This window comes from Acomys minous, assembly GCF_964271855.1.
Source record: "Acomys minous genome assembly, chromosome: 5".
Classification (NCBI taxonomy): Eukaryota; Metazoa; Chordata; class Mammalia; order Rodentia; family Muridae; genus Acomys; species Acomys minous.
The window spans coordinates 125,385,579-125,405,828 of NC_140494.1; the positions used below are offsets into that span (position 1 = coordinate 125,385,579).

At 48.6% G+C, this 20,250-nt stretch overlaps 1 protein-coding gene across 6 annotated transcripts in view; it reads left to right on the top strand.

The window, feature by feature from the left end:
• The window catches only part of DAPK2 (death associated protein kinase 2), a 124,332-nt gene that overhangs the window by 12,778 nt on the left and 91,304 nt on the right, over positions 1-20,250 (top strand). Inside the window, exon 1 of one of the 6 annotated variants that reach the window (XM_084782384.1) lies at positions 5,359-5,413. The exons of the other annotated variants lie outside the window; for them this stretch is intronic. The gene's annotated coding sequence lies outside the window, so the exon portion shown is untranslated. Of the gene's footprint in view, positions 1-5,358; positions 5,414-20,250 lie in introns of those variants that run through there. 6 annotated transcript variants of the gene reach the window in all.

Here is a 20,250-nt window from a genome sequence, read left to right on the forward strand (position 1 = left end):
ATTAATTAGCTTTTATTCTTGAACCTCCCATCTGTCACATCAAACTTCATATTACACAAAAGTGTTTCCCCGTTGGACTGAAGGTCTTCCACCTCCACGCTGGCTTCTGGGTGCTTCAGCCTTAACCCGTTGGCCTACACACACAGCCCCCCCCCTTCCCTACCCTACCCCTCTGTAATTAAGCACAGAGCTATCTGGAAGCTGCTCTGAGTTAAACATGGCTTAGACAGCCTGAGTCACGCCCTTGCTCTCATAAGCCCTGGGATTCAGGGAGAGTGGAAAAGAGGACCCACTTTCTTCCACGGAGCACTCGCCACTAATTCTTTGGTTTAAAAAAAAAAAGGGTTTACCTATTTGTTTATGTGTGTGTGTGTGTGTGCATGAGTGTGAGTGTCCTAGAGACAAGATGCATCAGATCCCCTCCAGCCAGAGTACTAAGAGGTTACATGAACTGACCAAAGGACTCAGGTTCTTAGCCCGGAGCCATCTCCCCAGCCCCACTGTATTTAATTCTTTTAATTATTTAATTAGATCGTTTTTTCTGTGTATGCATATTTATGCATACATGTGGGGGCAACCTGTGGGAGTTGGTTCTCTCCTTCCATCATGTGGGTCCTGGAGACCGAGCTCAGGCTGTCAGGCTTAGGCAGCTGGCAGCTTTAACCACTGTGCCATCTCGTATTTAATTCTTACACCGCCATGTGATGCAGAGGCAATCCTCAGCCTGTGGATGAAGCAGCTCAGCCCCGGAGCGTAGAGTTCCTCAGGGAACAGAACTGTGCTACCACAGAAGTCAGGAGGCCCAGCAAATCCCAGAGAATGCCGGGGCTGAAATCCGGGAGCTCTCTCTAGGTAGCGCCCTGTCCCTCGCCTTGCTCTGGAGCTTTGTGCTGGCATTTCCTGCCTCTGAGAACGTGAAGTGACTGGCCCGTGTCAGCGATCTTCTGTCCTCGTCAGAGCCTCCTCAGAGTCCTCCCTGTCCTGGAAGATCAGTGCAAGTGGACTCAACGTTCCCTTTTGACAGTTGAGGGAAACAAGAGAAGTGAAGTTCTATGCCTAATGTCACACTGTCTGAGGAGGGCAGCCAGGACTCCATTGTAGGCCTGTCACACTGGGAGCTCATGTTCTTTTTAGATGGACTTATTTATTTATTTATTGTTTGTTTGTTTTTCAAGACAGGGTTTCTCTGTGTAGCCTTGGCTGTCCTGGACTTGCATTGTAGACCAGGTTGGCCTCGAACTCACAGCGATCCACCTGCCTCTGCCTCCCAAGGGATTAAAGGCGTGCGCCACCACCACCCGGTAATTTATCTTATTTTATGTGTATGAGTGTTTACCTACAGGTATGTTGTGACCCTGTGTGTGCCTGGTGTCCCCTGGAGGTCAGAGAAGGGGGTTGGAGCCCCTGTAACTGGCTTTATGGATGGTTGCGAGCTACCACATGGGTGCTGGGAACTGAACCTGGGCCTTCTGCAAGAGAAAGATGCTCTTAATTGTTGAGCTGTGCCTCCAGCTCCCTGCCTCCATAATTTAATCAGAATTGATCAGGACTATTCTTAAAAGTCATCTGTTCTAGTGGAGGCCAGGGCTCAGGGTGGTGAGGGTAAGGGTTGAGACTTGCTGAGGGCCGAAAAGGGTGCAATGGCAGAGCAAACAGACCCATCGTATGTGTAAGGCGGGAGCGAGGAGCGAAGCAGGCCACAAAGTCCCTTGGTGAGAGTCTGTTCTGCAGCTTCCATGGTTGTTGTTGCTGTTGTTGACGTTTTTGTTTTTGTTTCCTTTTGTTTATGGAGTCAGGGTTTCTCTGTGTAGCCTTGGCTGTCCTGGACTTGCACTGTAGACCAGGCTGGCCTCGAACTCACAGCGATCCGCCTGCCTCTGCCTCCCGAGTGCTGGGATTAAAGGCGTGCGCCACTACCCCCCAGCAGTTGATGTCGTTTTTAAACATGGGAGTCTTTTAGCTACACAACTGTGGCCCAAGCTCAGGAGAAGTGGGCGGAGGGAGCCAGCGGCAGCCCCTTCGATGCTCGGGAGCAAGCATGACTTACCTCTGCCTATCTCTGGTTCTGCCAGCTCCACAGTAGACTTTGATGGGGGGCTTGCCTGTCCCATGGGTCTGGTCTCTTGGAGCTCTTGGCCTATGAAACGAATCAAGGGTCTTTGAAGGTTGGAGGCCAGTGTGAGCCAGATGGATGTGAAATGGCACAGTAGAGTGAGGTCCTTCTTGTCACCCCTGGTGGGTCTGAGCTTCCGGGGCCTAGTGTAGACATGCTTGGTGTTGGCATCAAGGAAGACTTCTGGGCTGTAGCTGTGCCCTAGACTATAAGCCAGTGGTTTCTATAAGAGGTGTGTGTGTGTGTGTGTGTGTGTGTGTGTGTGTGTGTGTGTGTGTGTGTGTGATGTATGGGTTCCCTCTTGTGCTTTAGGCAACATCTGAGGTACCTATTGTCTATTGGGTAGTGCCAGCACAGGAGAGTTGGGGCTCAGTTCTTGCCCCACAGAGCTTAAGGCTCAACTTGGGCCCAGGAGTATTCTGAAAAGCAAATGAAATGAGCATATGGAGTAGATCATGTGCTAATGGAGGGACCCCAAAAACATGTACCAGGAGTTTAGAGGAGAAAGCTACTGCCTTGGGAGGGGCAGCTTCTCATGACTACCCAGAGCGTGTGGGAAGGGAAGGGATCCATAGAGTGAGGACTGTGTCAGGGCTCAGGAGTGGTGGGCCTGGGGCTTGTGTAAAAGAGCAAAACAGGGTGGAGAGCCAGGGCTGCCTGAAGAGAGCCCTGGATGGCAGAAGAGCCCTAGACCAGGGAGGGAGGACTGCTCATCACCCATTGTGAGGAAAACAAAGCACAAAGCCACTCAAACAAAGTAGCTGCAAGGAGCTCAGCATACATGCAAATTGTTCCCCACGATGGGCGGGTCTCAAGGAGCCCAGTTGCATGTGAGAACCTAAGAGCTGAGATGGTCCCCTGAGGCTTCTTTGAAGCCATCATCATCTACCCTGGATTTATGGATGCTCTTTACTTTCTTTCTTCCTTTTTTAAAGATTTGTTTTCTTGTTGTTGTTGTTTGGCTGTCCTGGTCTCATACTCACAGAAATCCACTTGCCTCTGCCTCCCCTAGTGCTGGGATTACAGGCGTGCACCATTGCCCCCGGCTTGTACTTTATTTTCTATTTGTATATTATCAGCATGTAGATTTTGTGTGGGTTTTTTGACTCATTAAAAAAAAATTATTGGAGGCTGGAGAGATGGCTCAGTGGTTAAGAGCACTGACTGCTCTTGCAGAGGTCCTGAGTTCAATTCCCAACACCACATGGTGGCTCACAGCCATCTATAATGTGATCGGATGCATACTGTATACATAATAAATAAAATTTAAAAAATTACTGAGTTGGGCATGGTGGAGCATGCCTTTAATCCCAGCACTCTAGAGGCAGAGGCAGAAGGATCTTTGTGAGTTCAAGGCCAGCCTGTTCTACAAAGCAGTCTAGGACAGCCAGGCCTGTTACACAGAGAAACCATGTCTAGAGAAATCTTAAAAAAAAAAAAAAAAAAGCCAGGCGTGGTGGCACACGCCTTTAATTCCAGCACTTGGGAGGCAGAGGCAGGCAGATTGCTGTGAGTTCGAGGCCATCTTAGTCTACAAAGCAAGTCCAGGACAGCCAAGGCTAGATAGAGAAACCCTGTCTTGAAAAATCAAACCCCCCCCCCCCCGCAAAATATATATACCTTTGTGTATACCCAGAGTTCATATATTTAACTTTCAAATGTAATAGAAAAAAATTGTAAAAAAAATTATGGTCCTCCTGTGAGCTTTCACCTAGATATCACCCAAATTAAAATATTATATTTATTTATTTATTTATTTATTTATTTATTTATTTATTTTTTTGTGTGTGTATATGTGTGTAAGTCAGAGGACACTTGAGGAAGTCAGTTCTCTTCTTCAACCACGTGGGTCTGAGGGATGGAATTCAGTTCATCAGGCTTGGGAATAAGGGCCTTTGCTTGCTAATACCCCAACTTTTACCATAGTATTACTACTACCCCCTTTTTTCTCGCTCAACCTTTCCATTTATGGTTTTGTTTGTATGTTTGTTTGTTGAGAGAGAGAGAGAGAGAGAGAGAATCTCACTAAGTAGCCCAGGCTTGCCTTGGATTTGTGTATAACTCAGGCTGGTCTCAAACTGGCATTCCTGCTGGCCCTGTCTTCTGGGTGCTGGGCTTACAGGTACCTGTCACCAGCCTGGCTCTCCCATCGGCGTTTTCTTTTTTCTGAAGACAGACCAGGCCAGCTTTGAACTTGCTATTGTAGCTGAGGATGACTTTGACTTGATTTTTCTTCCTCCTTTGCTTCCTGAGTGGTTACAGCGTGCTGGGCTTATGTAGGGGCTCGGGATGGAACCCACGGCTTTGTGCATGGTAGGCAAGCACCCTGGCAACTGAGCTGCCTGCCAGTGTTCCTTGTAGCATTTCTCCCTACTTTACAAGACTCCATACAGGAATAAGCGTGGCATTTCATTGTCACAGCTCTCTAGCCATCTTTAATTTTGTACTATGGGATGCTGGTATTTTTTAAAAGACTGGCCTTTTAAAAAGTAAGTATAGCTTGGTTAACTTTGTTCTATTCTCCTCTATAAACATTCTCAATTAGCATTTCTGGTTTGTTGTTGTTTTGGTTTTTTAAGACAGGGTTTCTTTGTGTAGTCGTGGCTGTCCCAGGCTCACTTTGTAGACCAGGCTGGCCTTGAACTCACAGTGATCCTTCTGAGTGCTGGGATTAAAGGCGTGTGCCACCATGCCCAGTTTTTGTTTTTGTTTTTGTTTTTTGTTTTTTGTTTTGAGACAGGGTCTCTCTGTGTAGTCTTGGCTGTCCTGAACTCGCTTTGTAGACCAGGCTGGCCTCGAACTCACAGCGATCCTTCTGCCTCTGCCTCACGAGTGCTGGGATTAAAGGCGTGGGCCACCACACCCGGCTTGTTTTTGTTTTTATGTTAAAAATAAGAGTGTTTCTGTGAACTCATTTGCTCAGTGTCCTTTCTTGGCATTATTTTTGGTGGGCGTGTCCCCAGACATGGCATACTAAAGCAAGAGTTAGGGATGGCTGATTTGCTTAGAGGTTGAAAGAGAAATAGTAAGCAGTGTGCTGTGTCTCCAACAGGTGTGCATCTCCTTGTGGCTTTGCCAATTCTCACTCATTGGTGTGTGTGTGTGTGTAACAGTTAAGGAGTTTTGTGAAGGAATGTTAAGATATTTTCAATGGGAATTTCAAGTAGTTAAAATCTTGTTTACTTTTCCCTTAACTGTAAACTTTATCGCATTTGTTTCTTTACTTTCCCCCCCATAGTGTTGCTGTTTCATTTTGCTACATTTCATGGATAATGTGAAGCTCTAGGCACAGCAAGGAAGGTAGGGCACATACAATTATCCTTGTTTCATGGATGACGGAGGCAAGGCGCTCCACTGACGCAGGCTGGCCAGGACCGGGGTGGGGGATGTGGGGGGTGGGGAGGGCAGAGCTGCTCCTTTCCCCAGCTGTCAAAGGGATGACGTCAAAGGGAGCCCAGAATGCTAGTCCCAGGCTTCCGCTTGCTCTCTCGGATGCATGCAGGCAGAGTGCCATTGGGAGAGTGGGTGTTAGGATTCTGCGCTAGGCTGCCTACCTGTGATGTCATTGCTTCCCTGCCACTGGGCGTGGCCCTGCCCAGGGATATAGAGAAAGGACACACCCACCTCGTCCTTCCCTCGTATTCTCTTCCTCCCTCTTCTGCTCTTGCTATCTCTATCTCCCTATTTCCCTGTCTCTCTGGGGTACCCCCTCACTTCCCTGCTCTCCCACACTCTTATAACAAACCCCTCTATATAGTATCTGATGGCTGGCATCTTATTTTTTAATCATTAAAAGTAGGTGGTTGAGGAAGGGGTGCTTTTGAAAGGAAACAGGAGTGAGCTCTCATTCCCCCCCTCTTGCTGGGGAGACCAGGTCTGGGGCTTTGAGGCTCCCCACCAACTCATCTGCTGTAAAGCACCCAGGGCTCAATGTGCAAGCAGTGCAGGTGGGAGGGTCCTGCCAGCCCCTGCCACCCAGGGCCCCCCACAAAGGGACAGCCATAGCTTTCTGCCTCTTCGTATTGCCCAGACCCAAAGTAGACTTTTGAAGCTAAGGACTTCATTCCAAATTGGCTAGTCCAGGGGACAGAAAACTATAGTCCTACACAAAAAATTTAAATGACCTGTGTATGACAGGCCTTGGAGCTTATCAGGTATACTGGCTGGTTTTGTGTGTCAGCTTGACACGAGCTACAGTCCTCAGAGAGGAAGGAGCCTCAGTTGAGGAAACTCTCCATGAGATCCAGCTGTGAGGCATTTTCTCAATTAGTGATCAACGGGGGAGGGCCCGGCTCATTGTAGGTGGTGCTGTTCCTGAGCTGGTGGTCCTAGGTTCTATAAAAAAGCAGGCTGAGCAAGCCCTGTGAAGCGACCGGGTAAGCAGCACCCCTTCCGTGGCCTTTCCCTCAGCTTCTGCCTCCAGGATCCTGCCCTGCTTGAGTTCCTGTCTGACTTCCTTTGGTGATGAGCAGCAATGTGGAAGTGTAAGCTGATATCACCCTTTAACTCCCAACTTGCTTTTTGGACATGGTGTTTTGTTGCATCAATAGAAACCCTAACTAAGACATTAGGATTTTTTTTTTTTGCTTTGTTTTTATTCAAGTGTGTGTGTGTGTGTGTGTGTGTGTGTGTGTGTGTGTGTGAGAGAGAGAGAGAGAGAGAGAGAGAGAGAGAGAGAGAGAGAGAGAGAGAGAGAGAAAGTCTTTCACTCTGTCACTCTGACTGGCTTGGAACTCAATATGTAGACCAGGCTGGCCTAGAACTTAAAAAGGTCCACGTGCCTCTGCCTCTTGTCCTAGGATAGGTTTTATAAGTAAAATTTCCCAGTGTATTTGATGTTAGGGAACTCTAACCTAGAACCCTAAGCAAGGAAAATGTTATATGTACCCCCATTTTCAACTGGGAACCATTATCATAAAAAAAAAAGTCTTGAGTTACTTAGTATATGTAGACTTACAACACTTAAAAACTTGCAGAAGTGTGGAGGTTTCCCACGTTATATAATACCTAGATGATCATGTGGATCTTGTTTTTTGGTCTCCAGTGCCTCAAATATTTACCATTTGGCCCCTTGCTGAGAAAAATGTGCCTGCTCCTGCTCCCCTTCAGGAGAGCTGACTGTTTACACAGCAGAACTTAAAGTGGGCAGCCAGGGAGGAGAAGGAAGCAGGCCGTAAACAGGTCTTCGTGAAAGAGGAAGGGGAAGAAAAGCCGCTCTGTCGTCCCCCTCACTCTCCACACAGGGTCACCTGGCGTTCAGGGCTCATAGGAGCCTCTGTCAGAACCCCAGTACACCCAGGTGAATCCTCCCACTTTCGGAGAGGGGCTGAGGCGGGAGGAAGGGAAGGAGACTTGGGCATCAGAGGCTGTCCTCTCTAGACTCCAGTCTGCACTAGGCACAGGTGCATGGCCTGCCTTAGTCCTTGCAGCAGTCTGGGGCGCTGTGAAATCTTCTTTTTTTATGTTCTGCTTAGCGCAGAGGCTTAGAGAACATAACGAACTAGCCACTGTGAGTCAGAGCTGGGAATTGACAGTGACTCCTGGCGCTGGTCCAGCACTCCCCCCACCCCGCCCCGCCCCTTTAAATTATCATAAATAATTTAATTCCACAAAAGGCAAAGCAGAAATGTTAATATTTGTTGGAAACACCCCCCCTACCACCACCACATTTTCTTAACAAAAATATTGGCTGCTGATAACATCCATTTAAAAATCTTTTAGTCACTTGGTGGAAAAGACACTAGGGAATGTCTGTTTTACTGGCTGTTGTAGGCGAGAGGTAGGGGTGAGGTCTGGTTTCCCAATCTATCCTTTACCCATGGGCATCACTAACCCTGAGGAACACCAGGACAGTGCCCCCACGCTGCCATTTCCAGTGTATTTAAAATCAGGAGAAGGGCTGGAGAGATGGCTCAGAGGTTAAGAGCACTGGCTGCTCTTCCAAAGCTCCTGAGTTCAATTCCCAGCAACCACATGGTGGCTCACAACCATCTATAATGTGATCTGCTGCCCTCTTCTGTGGTGCAGGTATACATGCAGGCACACACTGTATACATGATAAATAAATAAATCTTAAAAAAAAAAAAAAATAAAATCGAGAGAAGCAGGACCGTGGTCACATATGCCTTTAATCCCAGTACTGGGGATCTCTGTGAGTTCAAGGCCAGACTGGTCTACAGAGTGAGTTCCAGAACAGCCTAGGCCTCATGGAGAAACCCTATGTTGAAAAAACAAACAAGCTATTGGGAGAAACTTTATCAGTGAGTCAGGACTGGACATTCTCTTCAGCCTAGCATGATGGACAGAGCCCAAAGGAAGTGGATGGTTGTTTTTACAATTGTGTTGGCTTCCCTGCTAGGTAAAGAGCATTGTTGGTAAACATGAAACCAACCCAGGACCCCTTGGGCTTGTGATGGAGCCTTAAAAACATGTTCAAGCAGCTAACTGGGAAGTTAGCACCATATGGTGGCTGGTGGGGTCCCAAGGATGCTTGGGTGTGGGCATGGCTGTCTTAAGTACAAGGTCTCCAAGAGAGGGTTTGTGTAATAGCCTTGGCTGCCCTGGACTTGCTTTGTAGACCAGGCTGGCCTCAAACTCACAGAGATCCGCCAGCCTCTGCTTCCTCAAGTGCTGGGATTACCGGTGTGCACCACAGTGCCTGGCTTAGCAGCACTACTTTTGAGCTCTGGAGTCACTGAGTCTACACATGATCTAGGCTCAGCCACTGTGAAGTGTTTGATGTGAGCAGCTTGGCTGTCTTCTAGGCTTTGTTTACTTGTCCTGGGTTGGTCGCTAACTCACAGGGCTATCAAAGCACCACACGCACAGTATGAGTCCTCTGTGGTTTTGTTTTGTTTTGTTTTTGGAATCTCCATCCTTTAGCATCCAATGTCCAAATGAAAACAAAAGTTCCTGGCCTGGTGGCACATACCTTTCATCCCAGCACCAGGAGGCAGAGGCAGGCATTCTGAGTTTGAAGCTAGCCTGGTCTTCAGACTGAGTTCCAGGATAGCCAGGGCTACATAGTGAGACCCTGTCTCATCAATAGATGGCGGCAGCGGCAGCAACAGCGTTGTTTGTGGGTTTCTGGAGTGATGGCTCAGCAGTTAAGAGTATTTGTTGCTCTTGCAGAGAATTTGGCTTTGGCTTCCAGTACTCGCCTAGTGACTTAGAACAGTTTTTAACTCCAGTTCCAGAGGATCAGACACCTTCTGCCTTCCACATGTATTAGGCATGCATATGGTGCACACACATGCATGCAGACGTTCACACATACATATATAATAAAAAAATTTTTTTTTTTTAAAAAAGAGTGTTCCGAGCTGGGCACAGTGGCGCGTGCCTTTAATCCCAGCACTCAGGAGGCAGAGGCAGGTGGATTGTTGTGAGTTCGAGGCCAGCCTGGTCTTCAAAGCAAGTCCAGGATAGCCAGGGCTACACAGAGAAACCCTGTCTCGAAAAAACCAAAAAACCAAAATAAACAAAAAGAGTGTTCCAGCCAGGTGGTGGTGGCGCACACCTTTAATCCCAGCACGTGGGAGGCAGAGGCAAGCAGATCGCTGTGGGTTCAAGGCCAGCCTGGTCTACAAAGGGAGTCCAGGACAGCCAAGGTTTCACAGAGAAACTCTGTCTCAAAAAACAAAATATAACAAAACAAAACAAACAAACAAAAAGTGTTCAGTCCCAGGGCACCAGGAAATCTGGTTGCTTGACCTAGCCTTTCCAAGGGCGCAGGGAGTGTTTCCTCCTCCACACTTAGGCTGTCTAACTGGTGGGACCTCCTTCTTGGAGATAAGGCTACCCTTTCTCCATGACCTAACTCAGGCAGGGACCAAGGCCCAAATCTGAATCTGCCCGTCATCTCTGGGATGGCTGCAGGGTCAACTGACTTTCATGCCATGGTCAGAGCTGCTGAGAGGAATTTCTGCACAGAGAAGAAAATGGCTTTCGGCTGGGTGATCATGTGATTTGTGTCCTCTGCCCTGCTGCTGCTAGCATTTCTTGTACCTGTGCACATTTAGGCAACTGAACTCCATTGTTAACAACCTCTCCCTGTGCTGGGTGGAGGTGGCACATGCCTTTAATCCTAGCACTAGGGAGGCAGAGACAGGTCTCTGAGTTTGAGGCCAGCCTGGTCTACAAAGTGAGTTCCAGGACAGCCAAAGCTACACAGAAAGTTTGTCTCAAAAAACCAACCAAGCAACCTCTCCTGAGCGGACACTGGATCTTTTGTTTTGTTTCTTAGACAGGAGGCTTCTCTGTGTAGCCTCTGACTGTCCTGGGGCTCACTTGGTAGACCAGGCTAGCCTCAAGCTCAGAGATCTTCCTGCCTTTGCCTCCTGAATGCTGGGATTAAAGGCGTGCACCACAACTGCCTGGCTGGATCTTTTCTTCTTGAGTTAGGTTCTCACAGTATAGCCCAGACTGGCCTTAAATTCGTTCTTCTCTGGTATACTGAGATTACAGGCATGTGCCACCACACCCTAAAAGAAAGCCAATTCTTGGGGAGATGCTGTCAGTAAAATACTCTCCACGCATGGTGGGTAGACCCTTAGGAACATGGCTCAGTATTGACCTCTGGCCTCCATGTACACACACACACACACACACACACACACACACACACACACACACACACACCACCACCAACAACAACAACAACAACAACAAATCCAACAGAACAGCTAGCTCTGATGCCCCAGACAATGGCATCCTACACCTCCATTAGCAGGTGATAGGTAACTACTTTGATCATCCTTCTGAACAGCACTTTTCCTGTTCTTGTTCCAGATTTAGGGCAAAGCTTGGTAGGTATGAAGTGCTCAGCAAGTGGCCACAGATATCAACACCTTTATCTTAAGAGGTGGTCAGTTGTTTTGAAGAGCTGGGCTGAGCAGTTTTCCTCTGTCGCTGCATTTGATCATCACTGTCCCTGCCTTGACTGCTAGTGGGTGGTAGGTCCAGGCTCTGCCCTGGAGAGCTGAGAGGCCAGGTGAGTAGGGATAAGGCTCTGTGTCAAAACAGAAGCCCATGGACTCATCTGAAGTGATTCCTGAGAAGAAGAAGTTGTAAAAGTCCATCATGCAGGCCGGGTGCGGTGGCGCACACCTGTAACCCCAGCACTCAGGGAGGCAGGGGTAGGTGGATCTATGTGAGTTTGAGGCCAGCCTGGTCTACAAAGCAAATCCAAGACAGCCAAGGCTACAACAGAGGAACTCCATCTCGGAAAACAAAAACAAAAGAAAAGAAAAAAGAAAGAAAGAAAGAAAAAGAAAAAAAGCCCATCTTGGGCTGGAGAGCTGGCTTGGCAGGTGAGGACACTCCCGCTCTTGCAGCAAGTGGACCTGGGTTCGATTCCCACAGCTGTCTGTAACTCCAGTTCCAGAGAATCTGATGCCCTTTTCTGGCCTCCACAGGCACTATGCAGGTGTTGTGCATGTACACACACACACTCACATTCACACACACACACACACACACACACACACACACACATAACATACACATACACATGTAGGCAAAATGCCCATACACATAAAATAAAAATAAATGCATCTTTAAAACCCATCTCAAAGCAGGATACCTACAGTAGTTGCTGCGTTTGGAGACATGACCTCTCCCTCCAGCTGCTCTGAGTCTAAGGAATCGTTCTTTTTCTCCTGGTTCTCTGCTCTTGTTCCTCCTGTCCCTTCCTAATCCCTCTCAGCCCTCACACTGTACAAATGCCTCTTTTCCCTCTGAGACCGTCACGTGGGTCTTCCCCGCCCCATCCGTGGCCCTCAGAGTCTGTGTTTCGTGTGTCGCTGTTGTAAGCAGCGTGTTTTCTAGAGTGCAGGCTGCTTTCCAAGCTAGACCATGAGCCCTTTGAACACAGGGCCAAGTGTTCGTCTTCTTAGTGTCCTTGCGACTTTTAGTAGGTCTATCCACATTGGGCATTTAACGCACATGGGCTGGCACTGTCACAGGCTGTGTCCGGCCATTGCTGAGCTGCCAAGGGCTATGAATTTGTGTCTGTACCAAGGTGAAGGTAGAGGTGCCTCCTGGGAGGAGGCTTTTCATCGAGGCCTTGTCCCATAACCATTGTTGTTTTCTTGTCTGGACGTGGAACTGTTTGGCATCCCTCTGGCTAGGTAGAATATTTACTGGGGCACTTTTTAGTGGCCCAGGGTCATCTCGCATTGCAACATCTTTCTGCACTGGAGTGGGCCTGGTGACCCTTGTCCTGACTTGCCTCGTTAGCCCTAGGCAGTGCCATGTTCTTTGGACCCAGCTGGAAGCACCTTCTCTTCGGGAGCTGGGGTACCAGGAACCACCACTCCCCCCCTTTGTAGGCAGAGCCCACTCCCATCTGAGCAGGAGGAAGAAGAAGAAAAGAAATCCTGTTGCTATAGATGCTCCAGATCAGGGCTGTGGTTTTCTTGGGACTATCCAAGGATTGAAAGAATAGAATAATATTCAGCCGTGTTCTCTGGGCCAACAGCCATAGACTTGGAATGGAGAACTTGGTTCAGATACGAGGTTACCAACCAATACGTTGTGTGCCCTTGAATAAGGTACTTTCCTGTCTCACCAGGGGTGGGGGTGGGGGTGGAAGTACATTTTCTGCTGGGTGTTACAGTTCGCTCTTTTAAGTGAGATTGCTGGTACCAGACGCAAGTGGAAACTCAGGTGTTCCAAAGCCTGCGACGATACTGAAGTGTTATAGCTTTTGGTTAAGACTCTATATTAAGGGTAAGGGGTGCAGGCAAAAGCCCATGCCTGGTCAAGCCAGAACACAAGTTGGCAGGATGCGGGTCCAGTAAGATGCTGATCTGGGTGGCTCCTTCTCTGGAGATTAGCACTGTGCTCACAACAGTAGGGCAGGCTACAGTGACAACCAAGGCCCTTGGGAGTGCCCTTTCTTCCCCAGAATAAGTGACGAATCTCAGACAGTCATGGGAAAAACTGATGGTAGCACATTTATTTCATATGAAATCGGGGACTTATAAACTTTGGGCAGTGGGAGAGGTTTTGAGAGTGAGTGTGTTTGGTTCACTGGGGCTAGGGACATCAGGGATACTTCACCTCCATGTAACAACACAGCCCTATCATAAGAGGGGTAAAGCAGTACCTAATTATCCTATGGGTGGGGGAAGAAATCCAGGTACAGTTAAAGATACCAAGACATCTCATTAGCATACCCAGGTGCACACTAAACAAGTTTCTTTTCTTTCTTTCTTTCTTTCTTTTTTCCTTTTTTTTTTTTTTTTTTTGCTTTTCGAGACAGGTTTCTCTGTGTAGTCTTGGCTGTCCTGGACTCACTTTGTAGACCAGGCTGGCCTCGAACTTACAGGGATTCACCTGCCTCTGCCTCCCGAGTGATGGGATTAGAGGCGTGCGCCACCATGCCCGGCACCTGAACAAATTTCTTATCAGGAGAAATGACTGGGCTTGTAATCCCCCTGAGGGCTGTGTGACACTCCTTAGGGGTTCTGGGGTTCCCCAGGTCAGGTGGAGAGGGAACGCAGCTGAGAAAGCGAGTCTGTCATCTTGTCCCAAGCCCAGAGGCTATCTGGAAACGCCAGACTTCAACCTTGACATCAGGGTCCCTCACTGCCCCATTTTGGTGGCAGAAGCAGAATCTGAACACAAGTTTTCTCTTTTGAGTTTCCTTACTGTTTCCACTTCTTCACAGAAACGTAATGTGCATTTGGTGTCACAAAAAGTCACCATAATTGGTTCCTCTCGCTTCCCAAGGTGCCCTTGAGAAAAAGACCTTATTCCAGAGTCTTGGTGTTGTAGGACTCCCCAAGCCACGACCCTCCTACTCTTCCTCTCTATAGGTGTTTTCCTCCAGTCCTTGGACTTCCTTGGATTATCCAGTGGATGTATTTCTTGACAGTCTTCCAGAAGAGATGGGCAGACTGATGTTGCCTTGGAGAGGCATCTTTCCATCACTGGCACAGAACACAATATGAGTGAGGGGTTGGCTAGATGGTACAGCGGATAGAGTGCTTACCATTGACTCCGACGACCTGAGTTCAACCCTCAGGACCCATGTGGTGGATTGAAAGTTATCCTCCTCTGACTTCAACATGTCTGCTGTGACATGTGTAAGACTACACACAATAAAATGAGCAATAGCCGGGCGTGGTGTCTCGCACCTTTAATCCCAGCACTTGGGAGGCAGAGGCAGGTGGATCGCTGTGAGTTTGAGGCCAACCTGGTCTACAAAGTGAGTCCAGGACAGCCAAGGCTAACACAGAAAGACTCTGTCTTGGGGAAAAACAAAACAAAACATAAGAAAAATGATTTAGTGCCAGGTAGAGAATTGAGGGAGCCACGGTATCACCCTAATCATTATTGCAAGAACCCAGGCCACTCTGGGAAGACCCTCGTGAGAAATGGATCCTGTCAGAGAGCTTGGCCTAAGCTATCTCTCCATGTTGATGTACTCAATGAGGCAAGACGTTAGAGAGCATTAACACAGGAGCAGAAGAGTCCTGGCTTTGGTGCTGGACTGCGTGTGCCAGGCAGGCCCTTTCCTGCCAAAGAGTCAGTCGCTCTCTCTATCTCTCTGTCTCTCTCCTCTCTGTTTGTCTGTCTCTGTTTCTGTCTCTCTCCTCCTCCTCCTCCTCATCTTCTTCTTCCTCTCTCTCTCTCTCTCTCTCTCTCTCTCTCTCTCTTTCTCCCCCCCCCCCCTTTATATTTCGAGACAGGGTTTCTCTGTATAACAGCTCAAACTGGCCATGCCTTCACAGAGATCCAGCTGCCTCTGCCTCCGAGTGCTGAGATTAAAGGCGTGCACTACCACACTCAGCCCTAGTTTCTCCATTTTTTTGAAGCGCTTTCTAGCATTCCTGTCATGTCATGCTTACGTGGAGCATCCTTGCTGGCCAGCAGCCACCTGCGCAGAGAGGGCCAGACTCACTCCCCTGGTGCTGTGGCCTGTGGTACAGTAAAGCCTGCGGGTGCCACCAAGGCTGCTGTGGCTGCTGTGATTAGACAAGGTGACTTGGCACCATGTCTGTGACCAGTGCCTGTTTTAGCAACGTGGTAAATATTGACTCTGTGGTGTGAACATGGAAAGGAGAGATGACTGCATTAACTCATTAAGAGGAGAGAAGTTCATCCATCCCAAGGTTCCGCAAGGGGAGGGTTGCCCTCCCCAACAAATAAGTTGTTTAGGAGTGGAGAGAGTGAAAAAGAAGAAGAAAGCCTTCCAGGCACAGCCAATGGCTGGCTGGTTCTGTGACTCAATTGCTAGTTTGAAAGTGAATGCCACGTAAAAAAACAATAGACAAGCACACAGGAAAAATAATGTGATTTCCCATTTGCTTTTTTAAAATTACATTTGTTTATTTATTTGCACTTGCACACTTGCCACAGTGCATGTGGAGGTCAGAGGCAACTTGCAGGAGTCAGTTCTTTCCTTCCGCTGTGCCAGGTCCTCAGGACTGAAGTTGTGTCATCAGGCTTGTTCGAAGTACCTTTACCCACAAGCACCTTTACTGGCCGAGCCATTCACCAGCCTCGAGTCCAGGTTTTTATGCTGTCTACAATGATCATGTTCTATCTTTTATTTAGTTTTAGCTTTTGAGACAGGCTGTTCTGGAACTCACTCTGAAAACCAGGCTAACCTCAAACTTACAGAGATCTACTTTCCCCTGCCTGCTGAGTGCTGGGATTGAAGGCGTGCAGCACCATGCCTGGCTTACATAGTATCTTTTATAATTGGAAAAGGAAATAGTATTTTTCTTACAAAAAGTCTGAAGGAACTTTCAGAATCACCCAGGTACCTTTGTATCATGCACTGCTGTCATGGACTGGAGAGACAGCTCAGAAGTTAAGAGCACTGGCTGCTCTTCCAAAGGTCCTGAGTTCGATTCCCAGCAATCACATGGTGGCTCACAACCATCTATAATGAGATCTGGTGTCCTCTTCTGGCTCTGGCCTGCAGGCACACATAAGAAATAAATGAATCTTAGAAAAACAAAACGAAGTCAGTGTAACAGGGCCTAAGGTCAGCCTGTTTACCTGCCGCTCTGTCACCGTAAGAGTGGAACGTGTCCGGGACCAGAATTCCAATCCTTTCAGGTTTCTGGATTGCAGTTTCTATGTCAATAGTCATTCAGTTGCCTTGAGTACTTCCTGGTTGCCAGGCCCATCCTCCATCAGGGTGCTAGGCCTGGGGACAGGGCGACAGGGCACACTGGGAAGGGTTACTTGAGAGCTAAAGGTGGGAGGAACCAGATATGGAGGGGGGGATGGGCAGGCCTTAGAAACTGGAGCACAAGGCTGAGGGTGAGGGCTGGGAGTAGCCATAGAATAATTAGCACTGGTTGGGGGCTAGCATTATTCCAGGAGCCTTTGGTGCCGTTATTAACCCCACAGAAAATTTGTAGGCTAGGCTGGAGCTCCCCTCTAAGGAAAAGGGTACCTTGGCCCCGGGCGGTCAGTTCTCCAAAGCCACAGAGCCGGTCAGGTGCACAGACTGCGTAGCACTTGCACTTTCTACCAGGCCGGGCTGCCTCTCCTGTGTGTCACAGTCTTACACTAGAGAACAGAGGCCTATAGGGAGCCTGAGCCACCAGATGCATGTGTGAGGACCTGTGGGAAGAGAGGCAGCCCTACCTGTGAGACATGGCGAGCCGCAGATGTATAAGCCACTGGACCCAGGGCTGGGTGTGTCAGGCCTCGTCTGTGGGACAACCCTACTATGCCAGTTGGTTCAGACTGTGGGGCTGTAAGAACCGTGGGACAGATGGCCTCCTTCCAGCTACCTTTTGGCCAGCCTGGAGGGCCTTCATTTGCTGGGTTATGGGCAGGCACTTTGTTTGGGAGCAGGGAGCTGGAGCCTAGGAGCTGCACCAAGGCTCGGAGGTGAGAAGTTGGCTTGTTGGCCTTTCTTGTACCTGGTTGACTAAACCAGCAAAGGGGCTTTAAGAGATTGTTAAGCTTTTCAGCTGCATTTGTAGAGCTCCTGTCTGAGTCTGGGGAAGGAATTGACTCTTGGTTCCACGGGGACCCGTCCCAGAGCAGGGGACGTCCCTTGAGAAATCTCCTGTCTGCACACTGCGAGTGGAAAGTGCTTGTCCTCAGATAAGGACCTGTCTACCCAGAGTTCCTCAGGCCTGTTCTTATCACTTAAAGTCAGTTTCCAGTGAGTTCATTTTCTTAGGAGGAAGGATTTGTTTTGGGGGGGGGAGGGGCTGCCTGCTTGTTTGTTTTAACCTAAGTGGCTGAGTTGATTAGAACCCAGCGGCACTCATAAAAACGGCTTATCCCATGGTCAGGATATTTTGAGAAGTGGCTAGAATAATTTTGGTTTTTCTGGCAAAGCCACATTTAGAAGCTTATAATTTGATGCTGGGAAGGCTTTAAAGTTGCAAAAACAGAAAGTAGCTGTGGTGTTTAGATCCTCTTTGAGGCGCATGCCTGGGTTCTGTTTTTTTTTTTTTTTTTACATGGCAGTGGTTGTTGGAAGGAGCCTGCCTTTGCGTGGAGCAGAGCTGTGGAACTGACAGAACATGTGCATAAACACCATCTCACTCAGCTCTTTCTTCTGCATTTCCAGAAAGGCCCTCAGGCTAAGGGATGCAGTCGCACACCTATGGAAGAGCACAGTCAAGTTGAGCCAGGCTTTCTATGGGGATCATTTTAAGGTGTTTGGCTTGCTCAAGTATGGGGACGTGAGTCCTTGGCACACAGGCAGGTGTGACAACTCACTGACTGGACCACGCATGGCAGGACCAACAGTTTGGGGCCGGTGTGGCACGTTGGCCTCCAAGATCTTTTGTGGCTGCTGCTGTGGCTGCTGCGGCTGGATCTTCACTTGCTCCATGAAGCAGTGAGGAGGAGAGATAAGTCTTGGCTCCATTTTTCAGAGGAGGAAGATAGTGTTTTAGAGTGACTCATGATTATTTATTCATCACTCACAAAACAAACATGCTCTAGACACCTGTTGGAGTCATTAGGGACCGAGGTCACAGCTAGTGACTGGGGAAGAAGGCTCAAAGGCAAACAAGAGTGAACACAGTAGGTACTTGTGCTAGTTTGTGTCAACTTGACACGGAGAGCCACCTGGGAAGGTGGAACCTTGTTTGAGGAGTTACTTAGATCAGATTGGCCTGTGGCCCTGTCTGTAAGAGGCTGTCTGGATGATTGATGTGGGAGGGTCCAGCCCACTGTGGGCAGCACCATGCCTAGGCAGGTGAGTCTCAGTCGTATGAGAAAGCGAGCTGAGCATGAACCATCGAGCAAGCATTCCTCCTTCAGGGTTTTTTTTTGTTTTTTTGTTTTTTTGAGACAGGGTTTTTTTTGTGTTGCCTTGGTTGTCCTGGACTCACTTTGTAGACCAGGCTGGCCTCGAACTCACAACGATCTGCCTGCCTCTGCCTCCCAAGTGCTGGGATTATAAGCATGCTCCACCACTGCCCGGCTTCTGCTTCAGGTTCTTGCCTTGAATTCCTGCCCTGACTTTTCTGGATGAAGGACTGTGACCTGGGAGTGTAAGATGAAATAAACCCTTTGCTCTCCTCTCCCAAGATGCTTTTAGTCACGGTGTTTATCACAGCAACAGAAAGTAACCAGGAACAGTGTTCACTGTCCGCTGAGATAAGCCATGCTGTGTAATTCTGTGTGTTCGCCATAGCATGGAGGCTAGGCAGACTCAGGCCATTGCTGCAGGATGTGTGTTATAATGTTAATAACAACAGTAGTAATTGCCAGCACTTATTTTGTGCCTGCTGTATAGAAGACATATACTAGGCATTTTATATGTGCCAAATCGGAATGTCACAGAAACCCTGTGAGGCAGCAGCTGTTGCCCTCACTTGACAGAAAAGAAGCAACTCAAACTCTAAGTCACCCTAGGGTTGAAACTGGGGTACTGTTGGTCATTAATCTAGAACAGTCTTTGCTGAACCACGTCACCTCTGTAAGATGATGAGCCTTAAGTAACCCAATAGAGAGGGATGGATGGTGCCAGTGTCTTCTGGAAGCTCCTAGTGAAAAAGAGGCCAGGTGTGACAGGGCTCGGCGTAAGGATGGACCATGGCTCTGACAGAGAATCTGTGAGAGGTGTTCATATTCCGCTGCTTGGTAGCTAATGAGGGAGTGGGGGTGGGGGGTGGGGGGAAGGGAGGGCCATCGGTCATGACCTTTGTATCTAGTTGGCCTAATGTCCTTGGCAGCCAGATTCTGTGGGCACTGTGGACCCTGAAGACTCTGTGAGCCCTCTCTCTTTGCTGTATTAGTTTCCCAAGGCTGCTATAGCAAATGATCATCAGCTGGGTGACTTAAAGTCACAGGAATCTATTCCCTCATAGTTTTAGAGGTCAGAAATCTGGAAAACAAGGTGTTGCCAGGGTTGGTTCTCCCTCAGTGGGCGCCCATCTCTGTGCTTTCCTGGCAGTAACAGGTGTTCCTCTTGGTGTGTGTTCGGGAGTCCTGTCCTCATTGGAGGCCACTCCATAACTCATATCAGCTGCTCTGCCCCTGCTCCCTCCCAGGCCTGGTGGTCACATAGGCCTTGGCTCTCTGTTGTTCAGCAATGGATGAGCCTTGTAGAAAGGACCCACAGAGCCTAGGGCTGAGCTGCTCTTATGCTTCAAGGTGGTAGATCCTACTTGACTGTGCTGCGCTGCCTTTTTTTTTTTTCCCCCTGTGTGGTCCTGGCAGGCAAAAGAGTATCCTTAGCTTGGCAGAGCTCCAGGCCAGCCGGCTAGTTTGTTACCCTGCCAGATTGACGCTGGCACAGATCTGTGACCACTACCACCCTGTCCCCCACTCCTACAGCCCACAGCTTTACCTATGTGTTGTTCTGTGAAACTCTGTTTTTCTGTTGGATCCTTGCTCCTTCCCTGCTCCCGTCCTCTCAGGGTTGAGACTCACTGTGTGCTTCTTGGTTGCCTGCTCCATGCACCTGGTAACTTACTTCTCTTCCCTGACTGGGTCGTATGTTATTTTTATTTAATGATATTACCTTACCTGAGGCTCAGTTCCTGTTTCTCTGCTGAGATATAAGCTTTCCTGTGACAACTGGGTATGGCTTTTGAGAAATAGCTGTTGCCTCCTCAGGTGCTTATCTGGCACAGGCAAACGTTCATTTCTTTATTAGTTTTTGTTTGTTTGGTTGGTTGGTTGGTTATTTCGAG